Consider the following 18035-nt stretch of genomic DNA (forward strand, 5'->3'; position numbering starts at 1 on the left):
AGTAAAAAGATACAATGAGGTACCACGCTAACCCTAATAAAAAGAAAACTAGAATGGCCGTACAATATCAGAAAAAGCAGAGTTCATCTCAAGGGATATTATTAGGGATAAAGGAGATCATTTGAACAATGATAAAGGGATCAATTCATCAGGAGTACATAATGTTAAACATTATGCACCAAAACCAGAAATTCTTAACACGAAGTAAAAACTGACAGAACTGCAAGGAAAAATATAAAAATTCACATTTACAGTTGGAGATTTCAGTGCTCTTCCCTCAATAGTTGATAGAACAGTGTCTTATTCAGTCTGGTTGCTGTGGCAAATTACCATAGGTTGGGTGGCTTATGGACAATACAAATTGATTTCTCGCAGTCCTGGAGGATGGAAGGCTGAGATCAGGGTGCCAGCATTGTCAGGTTCCGGGGAGGGACCTCTTCTGAGCTGCAGAAAGCTGTCTTCTCATTGCATCTTCACACGGCAGGAGCCAAGAGCAAACCAGGCATGTCTCTTCTTAAAAAGGTAATTATCCCATTCATGGGGCTCCACCTTCATGACCTCGTCACCTCCCACAGGCCCCTCCTCCTAACCCCATCACATTCGGGGGTAGGATTTCAACATATGAATTTTGAGGGGACACAAACATTCAGTCCATAGCAAACAGATAGGGGAACTAGACTTTTATACAAATTGTGAAGCAGGAGTTATAGCTGTGCACTGATTTAAATAAAAAATGATGCTGTGTTTCCCAGTAACACATTTGAAATTGTCCACTTTCAAGCAGATGCCAATACTTTTAGGGAAATGACTAATCTAGAGGTGTCGTTTTATGGGGAATGAATGTCTCTGTTTCCCAATAACTATTAAGAATTAGCAAATTACTTTATTCCCATGGTTAAATTTCCAGTTTATCTGAGAAAGGCGTATAAAAGGCACACTAGATTATGAGTGTAATAAAAGACAAATAATTCACTTCACACACTTTTCAATAGGATGAAGCTAATAATTTATGTTCTCAAAAGTGACAAAAACTTTAATTCAGGATGTAAGAGTAGCCGTGTTCTTTGGGGTTTCTGTTTAAGGCAATCTTCTTTTACTACCATGCACCTCATGGGGCTGCCAGACCTGGATAATGCACACTTCTGTGCTAGCAGAAGAATTGCTATTTCAGAATTGGATGTCTCCATGTAAACAGAGTGCTTGCCAATGGCAAACCAGCATTTACATCTCACTTTAAAGAGAGAAATTATCTTTGAGAACTGAACCAATATTGACATTCTTAATAATATATTGCCTATATGCTTGGCTAGCCAAATCATTTTTTAAAATTTTATCAGAGCCAGTTGTGTGTTTGAAGCCACTACGATGACCACATGAAGCAGAATGTGATGGGAACAGCTGGAATACACACACGATATTGTTTATCATTTATGGGTGTTTTCTTTACATATCTTTCTTTTAGTTTCTTCCTATAATTATAAGCTGATAATGTAGAAACAGATATACGGTAGATATAAACATATATAACTTATATTTGAGAAATATAAGCACTTAGGGATACAAAGCATGAGCTCTCCAGCCGAATCCACCTTAGCGTCTTAATAGGCCGCGTGTGTCTGAGGGCTGTGGCATTTTGAGTGCTGGCTAGCAGAGTTGACTTTTGGGAAGGTAAATCTGTGCTAGGTTCTTCTGCTGTACAAATCTGACAACACAGAGAGAAGCGGAACGGTTTCACATAATAGGCATTACAATAAACACAGGAACAATTACTCTTCCTCATAGCCCATTTCTATTTCTTGGTGCCAATGTATAAAATGTCAAGAAAACAATTAGGTCCTGAAATATCTATTTTGCTTTTAATTCATAGTCGTTCTTACTTGTCTTCATTATTCTTAGTACTATTGTTGAATTGCTTTGATAAATTCAATGATTTTGTAAATTAAATCTGATGTGGGACTCCTCTCTTGCCATATTATGTATGTAAAACTTCTCCATATAGTCTCAGTAACTATAAGGTAGATTAATTCATTTAATTAATCCTATCTTAAAATTCACACAATACATCTCAAATTGCAGAAAAATATGAAATATAAATGAAAAAATTAAAACAGTACCTCAGAATCATTATTTAACCCATTCCTGAACATGAGGTGGTATAACGTCAAAGTATGCAATTTACATTCCGTGCAGACAATTCTAGTTTCTCTATTTTCCATATACTCATGTATCATATGATTTATTCAGATACATCCAATAATTAATATGCTTATAAACTCAGTTGAATAAACAGTTATTGAGTATGTCTTACATACAAGGCCCTTGCTATTATACACTTCCATGTGTGTGTATACATATATGTACATATCACATTAACCCCAGAATTCATATAACATATAGTCGTCAAGGCAAAATGTGGACAGTGAAACATATTTACAGAGCCAACCAAGAACGAAATTTGGGGAGACGGGGGTGGAAGCCTTCTATTTTGTCGTGGAAATTGCTACAGAGAGCAGCTCCCTAGAGAAAGGGTTGTCCTCGCACATGTTCGTCTTGTCCCGCACTCAAGTTCCTATTTTGGAGATTTCGGGAGAATGTGAGAGGCTCTCAAATACCAGTGGGCGAAGGACTGTTACGGCTTCTGTATCTTTAAAAAGGGTCACTCATCTCATCTGGTGACAACTGCCACAGTCCCCGCGATGGCTTTTGTTCTGGTCGGACTGCTCAAGTGGGATGCCCGCTCCAGGGCACCCCTCCCAGCCACTGCACAGAGGACCTCCTTTCCCTCCTGCTCCCTCGCTTCTTGCAGAATGCAGGACGGAAAAGTTTGAAGAGCGAGCCCCATTCTCAGACTCGCAGCAAAGCGAGAGGCGGGAGAACCCGAAGGGGAGGATCTGAGGAGCTGGAAGGGGAGAGAGAGGCGCGGTCTCAGACAACGCGTGAGAGCGTGGGAAGGAGGGAGGCAGGAGACCCGGAGGGCGGCCCCGGCGGGAGCGAAGGGAGGCGGGCTCCGCGTGCTGGCCGCCGCAGGAGAGCGAGGCGCAGGGCGAGGGCGGCAGGGGGGCAAGCGGCGCCCCTGGGAGCTGGAGCCCAGCCCGGCGGAGGGGGCGCGCGGGGAGGGGCGAGAGGGGCCGCGGAGTCCTCGTCTCCGGCCGACGGGCGAGCGCAGCCCACCGGGGGACGAGCGGCTGTCCCCAGCCCGGGTCCACCGGGCTGCGCGCACCGCGCCCGCCCCCAGCGCGCCGCGGCCCCGGGTGCTGGAGACCCGCCGCCGCCGCCGCCCCCCGCGGGGCGCCCCCGGAGCCCAGCGTCGCGATCGTGCCGCCGGCTGCATCCGACTCCCGCAGACCAGTCTCCAGCAGGTAGGGGCGGCGGCGGGGCGCCGTGCGACGGGGCACTTGGCCGAGCAGCCGCGCCTCCGGGTCTGGAGGTCGGCGGGCGCGAGGCGGACGCGCCCCTGCCCCGCGGCGCTGGCGACTCCGGAGGGCGCAAGGTGCTCGCACCTGCGTCGCCGGGTGCCCAGACCGAGTCTCAGCGTGGAGAAGGGGGGCGTGGAGAGGAGGCTGGCGGTCCCTTCCCCAGAAAGGGACGCGGGGAGATGTGTGAACGCGAGAGCGGAAACCCTCTGAACTCTGGACCTAGCCCAGGCGAGGAGGCGAAACTGGCGGTTTAGAGGGACAAGGAATCCTCTCGTTGCTAGGGGAGATGGGAGGAGCGGCGCCGTCACCTACACGACCACTCTTGGGGCGGCGGGGGGTTTGTCCTCTTTCTCTTTTTCTTTGGGGATGAAAAAGAGCGACTACTTCAAAGAACAAAGATGTAGGGGTGAAGGAGGGCTCCGGGATGTTGCCTCTTCCACTGATCCTACTGACCCCTGACCGCGACCCCCACCGGACAATGCCAGCTCCATTGTCTTGGAGGCCTGCGACTACGTGGTGGGCAAAGTCGGCGGGGTGGTACCTAACGGGGACTCTTCATTCATGGCTTCTGTTCCCTGCAGCCCCTGCCCCATTTCCCTGGCTGGGTAGAACCAACTAGGTCGGTGAAAGTGCTGGGTTTAATTGGTACCTTGTACGCCCCCAAAAGGTAATGGAGATGATTTTCTTCAAGTTCTCTTAGCATTTCTGTCATTTGTAGAAAAGCTGTAACTACCCGCTCGTGGCTCAGATCTCCGTTTTGGGGGAGTGAGCCAAATACGTTTGAATGGTGTGTGAATCGTTTGCCACTTGGAAGGATTATTTTAGCCTTTGGAGGAGGAGAGATTGTCTTTTGCTGAGCAGGGCAAGTAAAACTTAGCTTCTCTGAATTGGCCAGAGGAGTCAAGGAGCAGAAAGGCAGGCAGGAAAGACGTTCTTTATTCTCCTAAGTGCGGAAGGTCCTGGAAGTGCTCATCCTCTTTGAGTGGTGGTTTTCTTTGAGGATCTCCTGAAATGTCTGGAATCTCTGTTCGGGTAAAGGTTAAAATGCCTCGCACATGTTTGCCACAGGTTCTTAAGGGTATTTATGAGCCCCTGCAGCCTATGCATGCTCTCCTAGTGATTTTCACTTAGAATAGGAAGATCAGGGACCCCAAAGTCATCCACGAGATCCTAAAATCAAACCCACAGGACTGAGGAGGGGGTAACCACAGACTCCCCTGGACCATCAAGCTTCCTTTCTATGGGATCACTGCAGAACTGCCAGAGTAAATTAAATTTTGCTTTTGATATTTTTAAGGGCTTTGAGGGTAATTGATCATTCTTGGGTTAAGGGTCCTCCAAAACATGTCTTTGTGTGAAGTTGTTTAGTTTATTAAAATTATACAAGCATATGTGACATATACTTAACAGTAACAGCTACGCTGCCTCATCACATGTGATCAACCTGTGTGAGCATATGAGGTTTATATTTGATGGACTTTTTGGAAACCCTAATATACGGCATTGCTTTAGAGACAGTATTAATATGCCCCGGGGATATATTACTTGCTATGAAAATCACCCAGAGTGTGATGTTTATTTACTAAAGGAATAATAAGTTTAATTAATAAAATTTCATCCAGAGGGCATGATGCGATGGTTGAGTTTATCTTTGTCCTTTGAGAATTGAGGGAGTGAAAAGATTTGTTCAGTATACACTAAAATAGCTGAAGTATTTCATTTTCCACATGCAATAAATACTTTAAAGATTTTTTTCCCTCTAGTCTGAGAAGGCTTGCAGATACAAGCTGCAGTAGCTCTGTGCTAGGCTGTTAATGTGATCTGTGGGTAAGTCAGTACCCCTGCAGCAAAAGCAGAATGCCCGCTAAATGTGAGCCCACTGCAGAACATGAATGTTCTTGAAAGGGATTAAATAAACACAGAAGCATTTCCTCCTCCTTAAGAAATGAGAAAATAAAATCTCTTGGATAAAACCATAATCATATATGTAATCCATATGTGATCCTATTACATATATGTGTGTGTATCCATATGATGTGCGTAACTTGCAGATTGTTAAATGTGTTAAAATATTTGCATAAGTGAGAAAAGATATTGTGTTGGAACTGGGATAGTTATAAATGATACTTCTTTAAATTTGAGCCTTTGGTTTGCTGAGCACCTCAAAGGTGTATCTGCCCTTTTGGGATCTCATCTCAAAGGCAAGTCCAGGCCCATGAGAGCACTTGTGCAAGGAGTAAATGTCCACTTGTCAAATGATTTGCTTGAGCCCCTAGTACTACAAATGAAGAAAATGAGGCCCAGAGGACTTAGGTCATTTTTTCAAGGTCTTGGAGCTAGATCCTGGCAAGGCTGCTGGGCCTGGCTCTGTCCGCTGTGTGGGAAGGTCAGGGTTTGACTCTCCCCTTCAGAGGAAGGCCCACAGGTGAAACCTTTCCTAGATGGTAAGTTTTCATGTGAGTGATCTCTCTTCTCTCCTCACCCCTTTCCGTATGGGTCTCCTTCCACCAACCCTTCCTCTGACCACTCCTTTGTTCTTAATGCTTCTCTATCCTAGGAATAACACGTTGTTCTTTAACAGTTCCAGAGAGCAAAGAGTGAGCCTGTCATGAGAACAAGAAACCTTTAAATGAAACCACTTATTTAGAGTAAAAATTGTATACAGTTTACTCACGTGGGTTAAAAAAAAAAAGCCAGGCAGTAAAAAAAGTTGATTTTCACCTGAAGTGCATTGAGGTGAGGAAGCAGCCCGAGGCAGTGTAGTGCCTTCACTCTTAGAAAGGGAGAAGCTGCAGTGACAACCCCTGACCATCTCCACTGTGTAGGTTGCTTTTCCACCTGGGATGCTGCTTCATCCTCACGACTGCTCTGACAAGGATGCAGGGCAGACGTGGTCCTTCACTCCACTTTCCCCATTTCCCGTCACTCAATTCTGTTCTTTCTCCCTCTGTGGATGCCCCCAGGCAAAATTCAGTGCTCCTGGGAGCTCTCCTACAGGTGGGTGATTATCACATCGTCAAGTCTGTTTTCACCTTCAGTCCCAATCGCCTGTGAGGGATGTGGCACTCAGTAAGGATTCAGCCAATGCTTTTAGAATATATTGAGCTAATGAGTTAACTTAAATCAAGCATTTATACTCAGCTGGCTTCTTTTAAGCATTTAAAAAATGAAAACTTTTTTCCAAGGGAATGTGCCAATAATTTTTAGACGATGTAAACTGATAAAAATTTATTAACCTTCCTGTTGTGATATTTCCTGTGAATGAGTAGCCATTCAAGCACACAGTAAGGTGACTTAGAAAAGAAGATGGGATACTTCTAAGGACCAGAACAGTGTGCTCCCTGGCCTGCCTAATTTAGATACCCCGGAGGTGTCTCTTAAGAGTGGGTTTCCCTAGCCTACCCCAGAGCTGCAGAATCAGAGGCTGTGGTGGGACACAGGACCCTCCCACCAACCAGCTCCAAGTGATTCTCATGAGCACTGCATTTGAGAATTACGGTGCATGGTCGCTCAAGAGTGCACATCTAGCCTCCTCCACCTACTTAGCATCGCCCCTTCTGTTCTACAGGAATCTGCAAAGATTGTCTTGCTTGGTTCTTCTCGTGGTTGATTACAGTAACTGGGAAGACTTGACAGTAAACCCGGCCATTAGTTCTAAGGAAGTGTAGATTCATATTATCTAACTGTAACGGAAAGCGGAAATAGTTATAATGATGCTATTTTTCAATGGATTGTAAACTTTAAGTGGCAGGATCATATTAACTGATTTATTTTATATCCCATGCAGGATTATAATACTTTGTATATAATTGTGTTAAAGGAATTATTTTAAATGACTTGATTTTATAGTTTTTGCAATGTGTTTATTTCTGTGGAGATGGAAGAAGCTGGGGCAGAGTCGGCCGCATCACGCCACTTCATTCGAGTTCATTCCTCAGCCCTTTGCAGTCCAGCTTGTGTTCAGATGATGCTACTGAAACTGTTTGCCCGCCCTCTGTGCCTCTCACGGAAGAGAATTTGACAGCTGATGCCTCACCCTTTAGCTGTGTGGTTCCTCTGTCTCCTTCTTTGGCTTTGCTTTTCTTGTCCGTCTCCTCGAGTGGGTTCTTGCACCCTCTCCCCTTGGGCCTCGGCTTCCCCTGTTTTCCATATTGCACGAGCTTTCTCCTCCACTCTGCACTTGCATGTGGCTGAGCTCCAGAACTGCATCTCCAGTCCTGACTTCTTTTTGTACTTTTAGACCTGTGTCTGCCTGCAGGACACCTTACCTGAGTGGTCTGTACCACATCTGATTTCAGATGTCCGAACTGGAGTTCATAATCTCTGTCACTCTCTCCAAGCCTGCCTCTGTTTGTCCTGTGCTTTCTTCCCTACTCCCATAGTGGAAGCACCATGCACAGTCTCCTCATTCATTTGCTCTTTCCTTTCCCTCCCCCACTTCCCATTTCCCATCAGTCATTAAGTCTTTACAATTTACCTTATAAATTATTGCTGAGATTAGTCTTCTCGATTCTGACCTTTTGTGACTGCCCTCGGTCAAGGCTTCATCACCCTCTGCCCGGGCTGAGAGATGGCTTCCTAATTCATCTTCCTGCTGTAGTCTGCTCCCTCACATCCAGTCTTTCATTTGCCAGAGTGATTTGTCTTACATACAACTTTGGCTATTAGACCTCTTGCTGAAAAGACCTCAGTGATTTCCTGTTGCCCACAGCATGCAGCACGTGCTCTTCGACTTGACCTGTGATCTGTGTTGTCCTTCTTGACCCCTTTCTGCCGACCCTCTAGCCTCCTCTCCCGATTCACATCTTCTACCTTGGCCGACACTAAGCTGCCTGTAGTCCTCCACATGGAACTTAGCATTTCTGAGTGTGTAGATATTCATTCTCCTCTGCGCTGGGAATGTCCTTCTTCTCACTTTGCTCAGCTGAGGGTCAAATCCATCTTCTCCCAAACACCCACACCCCATACTTGTCCCTCTTTGATCTCTCCTTACTGCATGCACACCTTGTGCTTAACTCTTAGTGTCACCTGCTCTGTTTGAATGTCGGACCTCCTGCTGCACTGTGGTTACTCTTTCCTTATTCATCTCTGTGTGAGTGTTTAGGTTTGGCAGATGTTACATGAATGAATGTTAAGTGTTGCAAAAGCAAAAGGCAACCTGCCTTAGAGGCTTAAAAATGCCCTTTGAAGATTCTAGCTCCACAGCGCTGTGCGCTCTGACCGCGTGGAGCCCCATCTCACTTTTTATTGTAGCTTTTCTCTCCCATCACCCAAGATCCTACCCTACTGAGCCTTCTGACTCTCTCTCTGTCTCCTTCTCCCTGCCGTGAAAATCATCTGCTCATTTCACAGATAAGGAGAAGAAAACCCAGAGAGACTGAGGAATTTATTCAAGTTATCCTGCTAGCTTAGGGTAGATCAGGACTTGCATAAAGGCCTGATTATTAATCCTGTGCTTTTATCACTAATTGAAAGTCCAGGTTCTTTCTTTTCAGGAGAACAAAAAAATTTTACTTCTTTGACAAGTGCCGTATAGAAAACCGTTACAGCCAGAGGCGAGAAACTACAGCCCTCTGGCCAAATGCAACCTGTGGCCTATTTGTGTTCAGCCTGTAAGCTAAGCATGCTGTTTACATTTTTAAAGGACAGTGAAAACAAAGCAAAGAATCTGCGACCCACTGAGATGCGATGGCCCTCAACTATTTACTATCTTGCCTTTTCCAGAAAGTGTTTGCGGAGCCTGATCCAGAGGAACAATGGGACCTGAAGGTCACCTCCAATATAATTTATGTGGAAACTGACTTGGATAAGTAATTGTAATACCAGAAAAAACTGGACATATAAAAAATATGTTGTACATTTACTGAATTTTAAGAAGAAAAAAATGAAGGCGTAACTCATACTTCATTCAAATGGTTGATAGCTTGCATTTATTTCTTGTTTTTTTTTTTTTTAAAGATTGGCAGGGGGTCACCTGGTGGTGCAGCAGTTAAGCGCACACGTTCCACTTCCAGGCCTGGGGTTTGCGGTCCGGATCCCGGGTGTGGACATGGCACCCACTTGGCACGCCATGCTGTGGTAGGCGTCCCTCATATAAAGTAGAGGAAGATGGGGCACAGATGTTAGCTTAAGGCCAGTCTTCCTCAGCAAAAAGAGGAGGATTGGCTGCAGATGCTAGCTCAGGGCTAATCTTCCTCAAAAAAAAAGGAAAAAAAAAAGATTGGCACCTGAGGTAAGAACTGTTGCCAATCTTCTTTTTTTTTTTCCTGCTTTCTCTCCACAGATCCTCCCAGTACGTAGTTGCATATTTTAGTTGTCAGTCCTTCTAGTTGTGGCATGTGGGACACCACCTCAGCTTGGCCTGATGAGTGGTGCCATGTCCGCGCCCAGGATCTGAACCAGCGAAACCCTGGGTCACCGAAGTGGAGTGTGTGAACTTAACCACTCAGCCACAGGGCCAGCCCCTATTTCTTAAGTTTTTGATGCTTCTCATTTATTCACAAATAATGACCATGATAGACATCATTACTGTTAAGTAGTGTGAGTAAAATAAGTCATAAAAATCACTGTGAGCATTTTTGATTAAAACTACATGATTGAAAGGATGGATAATGGTGAGTTTGATGTTCAAATTTTCATAAACTGAATTGAATTATGCGTAAAAATCAGCATTTGAATACCTTCTTTTTTTCCATAACTAAAATGTTGAATGCATTGTTTTTCATTTTCTTTGTTGGAATTCGTATCTTAAAAATAAACTTGGGAAGTTAAAGCTGCTAGCATGTGGTACTGTATGCCTTTTAAGAACACATTTGAAATATTAAGTAATTCCTTTAAGAATGATAAAGTCTTATTCAGGCTTACTCATTTTCTTTCTAATTTAGATTCTTGGTTATAAGCAGTTCAGTAATATGTGGTTGGGAGTCCCTGGGTAGAAATAATTTCATGAGCTCCCAAATCTTCTTTTAAGAAGTCTATTAACATGACTTTTATCTTTATGATTTGGAACAGCAAGTCATTAACTTTACATTTATTTCAGTGATTTAAAAGTAAATGCAAGAGCAAGACAAAAGAACTTTGTCATAGGGAATTAAGAAATGTAATAGAACAGAATACTGAGAAAATATTTTATATAGGTTTTAGCTTGCTGTTTTCATTTTGTATTGTGTAGAAAGAAACAACAGTTTTTTGGAGTGAAGGTAAGAGATATTATTTCTCAGGAAGGGGTTTGCTGAAGCCATAGATACAAGAGAATTCACATAAAGATGATAAATAGAGTTTCCCTAATAAAGATGATGAAAGAGGCATTGAGGCAGGAAATTACAATGTAGTATAAATGGTCAATGAGAGTGTGAACTTGAGGTGGACAAGCATATGTTGGAATTCAGTCCTGCTTCTTACTTCTCTGGGACCAGGAATACATGAACAAGCCTTTCTAGGCTTCATCTGTGAAATGGGGTAATCAAAGTGCCTGCCTTGTAGAGTTAAATGTGAGGTCAAATGAAATAAAATTTTTCGTGTCTGTTTAGCTCAGGGCTTGTCACCTAGCAGGAGCTCTATGACCATCATGTGCCGTTGTCCTGCTTTGGAGAAGACTTCAATGTAGCAAGATTTTTGCCAAAAAGTTTCATTCTGTGAAAGTCTGGGTTACTTAAAAAAAAGCCTGAATAGCCTTCTAACAAGCTTATTATTGAAACATCAAAATAATGAGAGGAAGTGCTATGATGGACCTGATTCTAGTTAATAAATAAGAACTTGTTGGTGACATATATATGATAAAAATATTAGAAAAAATGATTCTACCATCATAGTTTGTATTATGTTGAAATAGTCTCTGTATAGTAGATCCTAAGAGAGTAGATTTTGAAACGTTAGGAAGAAAGATAATTAGAGCCCAAACGACAGAAATTGTAAAATCAGATATGGCATAAATGGAATGGGAGACTCTACAGAGCAAAGTAACGGCTTTGTGGTCATATATTATCATTAGGAGGAAGCAAAAAAAGTCACAGAGAAATGTCATGTCACTCCCCATGGCCACCTGTGAGATGACATTTAGTCAGGACCTGTGTACCAAGTGGAGACTGGGAGACGTGTCTATGCAAAGTGAAAAAGAGTCATGTGAAGCCATAAGAAGAGGGTCAGGACTAAGTCTCAGCGTGAGTGCACATTTGAGACAATGCTAAAGACAGTAAACACGCTTATTTTTGTCACGTTTAGAGTAAGAAGAGCAAGCAAGTGGTCACCCTCTGCTTGGACTGATGATGTAAAAAGTATAGATGATATAGTGGATCTATTCATCAGAATTTTGGTCCCCATCCTCTTTATCAAAGAGAATGAGCTTAAAAAGGAAAGCAAGTAAGAATCTTGGATTAAAGCCCAAGATAGGCAAGGGAATTAAAAAAAAGATTCACTTAGCTCTTTTGAGTGAACTCAGGTTAGCCTCAGGTCAATCTCATGCCAGGATACTGCAAGAACCACAAATGTGGTTTTGTGAGTGCTGTTAGTAATCTGGGAACATGATGGAGAATTATAGAAATGCCACAGAACTGGGGTAAGTCACGCACCCTGAGCTTCAGAAAGCACTCTGGGCCGTGATAAATTGGTATATAAGTTCTCATCAAAAATAAATTATATATACCATGTACACAGACACACACACATCACAAGCAATTTTTAAATCTTTAGAAAAGCTTAAGGAGGCAGAATAGTTCACAAAACTAAGTTATTGAAAACAAATCTGACTACTTAATTGAATAAAGCCAGTTAAAATTAATGCTAAACTTTGCTCATCTACAAAATTGGATGAATTAATTTCTAAGATTCCTATGTTCTAAGAATTTATGGTAGAGTTTAGTTTGATTTTTTTTTTTTGTCTTTACCTGGTGTCAAGATTTTTTTTTTTGTGGTAAAAAAAAAAATTTACCATGTTAACCTTTTTAATTATACAGTACTGTGGTGTTAATTGTTGTGTAACAGATCTTTAGAATTTTTTCATGTTGCAAAACTGAAGATCTGTCCCCATTGAACAGCTTCCCATTTCCCTCGCCGTCCCCTGCCCTCAGCACCTGGTAACTACATTCTACTTTCTGTCTGTGAGTTTGATTATAGATACCTCATATAAATGGAATCATGCATTATTTATCTTTTTGTGACTGGCTTATTTCACTTAACATAATGTCCTCAAGGTTCATTCCTTTTGTAGCATATGACAAGTTTTCCTTTATTTCTTAAGGCTGGAATAATATTCTATATGTATATATCCCTTTTTGTTTATCCATTCATCCATCAATGAACATTTAGATTCCTTCTGCCTTTTGGCAATTGTGAATAATGCTGCAGTGAATATGGGTGTGCAAATATCTGTTTCAGATCACTTTCAATTCTTTTCTGATATGTATCTAGAAGTGGGATTACTGAATCGTATGATAATTCTAATTTTAATTTTTTCCAGCTTTATTGAGATATAATCGACATATAACATTGTGTAAGTTTAAGGTATACAAAGTAGCGATCTTATATATGTGTATACTGCAAAATGATTACCACAATAAGGCTAGTTAACACATCCATCACCTCACATAGTTACAGTTTTGCATGTGTGTGGTGAGAACTTAAAAATCTACTCTCTGAGCAACTTTCAAATATGCAATATAGTGTTGTTAACTGTGGTCACTATGCTGTACATTACATCCTCAGAACTCATTCATCTTATTATTGGAAGTTGACCTTTGATCACTTTCACCTACTTCCCCCATGTCCCACCCCGTTGGTCCTAACAACTTCTTTAAATGTTTGACAGAATTCTCCAGTGAAGCCATCTGGTCCTAGAATTTTCTATGTCAAGAGGTTTTTGATTATTAATTCAATCTCCTTACTAGGGATAGATGTACTCAGATTTTTTTTTATTTCTTCATGATTCAGTATTTGCGTGTTGTATATTTTAAGAATTCATCCATTTCTACTAGGTTATCCAATATTGATATACAATTGTTCATAGTAGTCTCTTATAATCCTTTTTTCTCTGCGGCATCAATTGTAATATCTCCTCTTTCATTTCTGATTCATTTATTTGTGTCTTCTCTCTTTTCTCTTAGTCTAGCTAAAGCTTTGTCAATTTTGTTGATCTTTTCAAAACACCAACTCTTGGTTTCATTCCATTCTTTCTATATTTTTCCATTTTCTATTTCCTTTATTCTACTCTAAGTTTTATTATTTCTTTCCTCTGCTAATTTTTGGCTTAGTTTGTTCTTTTTTTCTAGTTCTTTGGTGTGTAAAGTTAGGTTGTTGATTTGAGATCTTTCTTCTTTTTGAATGTAGGTGTTCACTGCTATAAACTTTCCTCTTGGTCCTGATTTACTATATCCCATAGTTTTGGTATGTTGTGTTTCATTTTTGTCTCGATATTTTCTAATTTCCTTTGTGATGTTTTCTTTGACCCAATGGTTTTTCGAGAGTGTGTTGTTTAATTTCCACATATTTGTGAATGTTCCAGTTATTCTTCTACTGTTAATTTTTAGTTTCATTCCATTGTAGTAAGAAAAGATACTTGGCATGATTCAATCTTATTAAATTTTTAAGACTATTTTGTGACCTAATGTCTCCTAATATGTGGTCTATCCTGGGGAATGTTCTATGTGCATTTGATAAAAATATGTATTCTGCTGTTGTTGGGTGGAGTGTTCTGCAGATGTCTGTTAGGACAAATTGGTCTATAGCATTCAAGTCCTTTCTTTCCTTGTTTACCTTCTGTCTGGCTGTTCTAGCCATTATTGAAAGTGGGATGTATTAGTCAGGGTTATCCAAAGAAACAGAACCAATAGGACAGAAAGGAGATTTTTTATCAGCTCATGTTGATAATTGACTCATATGATTGTGGACGTTGAGTCTCATAATATCCTGTCTGAAAACTGAAGGCCCAGGAAAGCCTGTGCTAGAATTCATTCTGAGTCCAAAAGCCAGAGAACCAGGAGAGCAGACGGTGTGTATCCCAGTCCAAGGGCAGAAGAAGATGAGATGAGATGTCCCAGGTCAAGCAGTGAGGCAGGAAAAAAAGGGAGAATTCCTCCTTCTTCTGCCTTTTGTTCTATTCAGGCTCTTAACAGATTGGATGATGCCCAACCACACTGGGGAGGACAATCTACTACTTTGCTGAGTTCACCAATTAAAATGCTTAATCGATCTGGAAACACCTTCGCAGACATACCCAGAAACAAAGTTTAATCTGGGAACCCCATGGCCCATTCATATTGATACATAAAATTAACCATCACGTGAGGGATTGAAATCTCCTGCTAATTTTGTGTTACTATTTCTGCCTTAAATTCTGTCAATGTTTGCTTCATATATATGGGTGCTCAGATGTTAGGTGCATATATATTTATTATTGCTATGTATTCCTGGGGAGTTGATGCTTTTGTCATTATATAATGTCCGTCTTTGTCTTTTTTGACTATATTTGGACTTAAAATCTATTTTATCTGACATGAGCATGACTGTTCCTGCTCTCTTTTGGTTACCATTTGAACAGAATATCTTTTCCTGTATTTTCACTTAGAGCCTATGTGTGTCCTTATATCTGAAGTGAGTCTCTTGCGGATAGCACATAATTCTGTCTTGTTTTTTTTTTAATCCATTCAGCCACTTTACATCTTTTGATTGGAGAGTTTAATATATTTACATATAAAGTAATTATTGATAAGGAAGGACTCACTATTGACATTTTGTTGTTTTCTGTATATCTTGTAGCTGTTTTGTTCTTTTCCTTTCTTGCTAACTTCCTTTATGTTTTATTGATCTTTTTTAGTGGCATACTTAGGTTCCTTTTTTCTTCTCTTTTTTTTTTGAGGAAGATTAGTGCTGGGCTAACATCTACTGCCAATCCTTCTCTTTTTTCCTGAGGAAGACTGGCCCTGAGCTAACATCTGTGCCCATCTTCCTTTACTTTATATGTGGGACGCCTGCCACAGTGTGGCTTGACAAGCAGTGCTAGGTCCGCACCCAGGATCTGAACCAGCGAACCCTGGGCTGCCGAAGCAGAATGTGTGAACTTAACCAATGCGCCACTGGGCCAGCCCCCTTTTTAATTTTCTTTTGCACATTTTCTATAGATATTTTCTTTGTGGTTTCCATGAGGATTACATAAAATATCTTACAGTTATAATAATCTACTTTAAACTGATAATAACTTCATGCACATACAAAACTTCTGTTCCTTTACATGTCCCTTCACTCCCAATTTGTGTTCTTGATGTCACAGATTACATTTTTTATAGTGTGTATCTATTATCATAGTTTTATAGTTATGTTTTAAATGTTCATATTTTAAATTTTATGACTATTTTAAATTCTATATATAATTAAAAGTGATTTATGCACTACCATTACAGTATTACAGGATTCTGTGTTTGAGTTTTTATTTGCCTTTACCAGGGAGTTTTATATTTTCATATGTCTTGTTTTTCCTGCCAGCATTTTTCATCTCACTTTGACCAACTGCCTTTAGCATTTCTTGTAAGGTGGTTCTAGTGGGATGAACTCCCTCAGCTATTGTTCATCTGGGAAAGTCTGTATCTCCTTCATATTTGAAGGACAGTTTTGTTGGATATAATATTTTTGGTTGACAGGGTTTTTTTCTTTTGGTACTTTGAATATATCATCCTGCTCCTTTGAGGCCTGTAAGATTTCTGCTGAGAAATCTGCTGATAATATTATGGGATCTCCCTTGTACATAATGTGTCACTTTTCTCTTGCTGCTTTCAACATTCTCTCTTTGTATTTGACTTTTGACAATTTGATTATTTGTCTCAGTGTGAGTCTTTTGGGTTCATCCTAGTTAGAATCCTTTGGACCTCTTGAATTTGGATATCCATTTCCTTCCTTAAATAGGAAATTTTTAGCCATTATTGCTTCAAATAAGCTCTCAGTCCCTTTCTTTCTTTCTCTTCCTACTGGGACTCCCATAATAAGTATATTGATCCCTTTTTGGTGTTCCACATATCCCTTTGGCTTTCTTCACTTTTCTTCATTCTTTTTTCTTTTTGGTCCTTTGACTCAATAATTTCAAATGACCTGTCTTTGAGTTTGCTGATTCTTTCTTCTGCTTGATCAAGTCTGATGTTAAACCTCTCTAGTGAATTTTTCAATTCAGTTATTGTATTGTTCAGCTCCAGAATTTCTGTTTGGTTCTATATTTAGTTTCTATCTTTTTGCCAATGTTCTCATTTTGTTCATTCATCATTTTCCTGATATTGTTTACTTGTCTCTTTTTGTTCTCATTAAGCTCACTGAGCTACTTTAATGTGGCTATTTTTAATTCTTTGTCAGTTATTTCATATTTCCCTGTTTTTCTGTGTGCCTTGAAATTTATTTTATTTCAGTTTTTTTTTTTTTTTTTGCTTAGACTCGGGCATTTTAAAAAACAGCCATCTTGGGGCCGGCATGGTGGCATAGTGGTTGGGCTCCCATGCTCCACTTCAGCAGCCCAGGGTTCATGGGTTCAGAACCCAGGTGCAGACCTACACACTGCTCATCAAGCCGTGCTGTGACAGCATCCCACATGCAAAATAGAGAAAGACTGACACAGATGTTAGCTCAGCAACAATCCTTCTCAAGCAAAAAGAGGAAGATTGGTGACAGATGTTAGCTCAAGGCCAATCTTCTTCATCATCATCAAAAAAAGAAGCTGCCTCTCCCAGTCTTTATGAACTGGCTTTGTACAGGAGAACCCTTCACCAGTCAGCCCAGGTAGTGATTCTGTGAGCCTCTCACACCTTTGTGGGGCTGCATCATCTCTGTGTGATTTCCCATTTAGAGAGGTTAGCCTGTTTCTTTTTCAGTGGCTTGTAATCTCTTGCTCCCTCTGGTGTCTGTTTGTGGTGCTGCAGTTTCTCCAGTGCTGCAGCAAGTTGCTGAGCTCCCTGTTGTTCTCAGTGGCTTCCAGGCATTCTGGGTGTGCTGGTTCTGTCAGCATGCCATGCCAAGTGTGAGAAAAACCAGTCCCTCAGGCAGCCCCCCAACACTGGAACACACTGAACACATGTTGCTCTCTTCTTTTTTCCTCCTGAGGGGAGAAGGCATGAGTTGGGAGTTTCCTCCCAATCATACTGAGCTGTGCCATTTGGGGGACAGGGTGACTGTGGGTAGAATGTAAAGGCTTTTCTTACCTGTTTAAATGTAGCTGTTCTTGGCTTTGTGCTTGCCTGGGCTACTATAACTGCTTAGCTGGTTTCTGGAACTTATGCAAAGGAATTTTGATCCATTTTAGTTAATTCCATGCCTCTGTGGGAGGACAAGGGTTGCAGCTTCTTATTCCACCGTCTTGCTGATGTCATTTCATAGACTGGAGTTTAGTTTGATTTTAACAAGGCATTCTGCACTCTTTCTTGTATTTGACAGGAGGCTTCATTGCCCTGATCAGCTGTGACCCATATCTGTGGAAAGGAGAACCTGGCTGAGGTTAGAAAGGTTCCACTGAGCGAGTTTGCCTTTAGAGCAAAATATTTAATTGACTAGTGTCAGTCTTGGACAATCAAGCATCAACTTTAATGTGACCTAGTTGAAAGAATAGGCAGAGAGATCTGATAATTGCAGGAAGAAATGTAAGTAGAGGATTGACCT

General features: G+C 41.3%; 1 protein-coding gene across 1 annotated transcript in view; it reads left to right on the forward strand.

The window, feature by feature from the left end:
• Positions 1 to 2809: 2809 nt before the first annotated feature.
• The window catches only part of MYO16 (myosin XVI), a 599178-nt gene continuing 583952 nt past the window's right edge, over positions 2810 to 18035 (forward strand). The window contains exon 1 of the mRNA XM_070520138.1: positions 2810 to 3359. The gene's annotated coding sequence lies outside the window, so the exon portion shown is untranslated. The remainder of the gene's footprint in view (positions 3360 to 18035) is intronic.

The sequence above is a fragment of the Equus asinus genome, chromosome 11 (assembly GCF_041296235.1).
Source record: "Equus asinus isolate D_3611 breed Donkey chromosome 11, EquAss-T2T_v2, whole genome shotgun sequence".
Classification (NCBI taxonomy): Eukaryota; Metazoa; Chordata; class Mammalia; order Perissodactyla; family Equidae; genus Equus; species Equus asinus.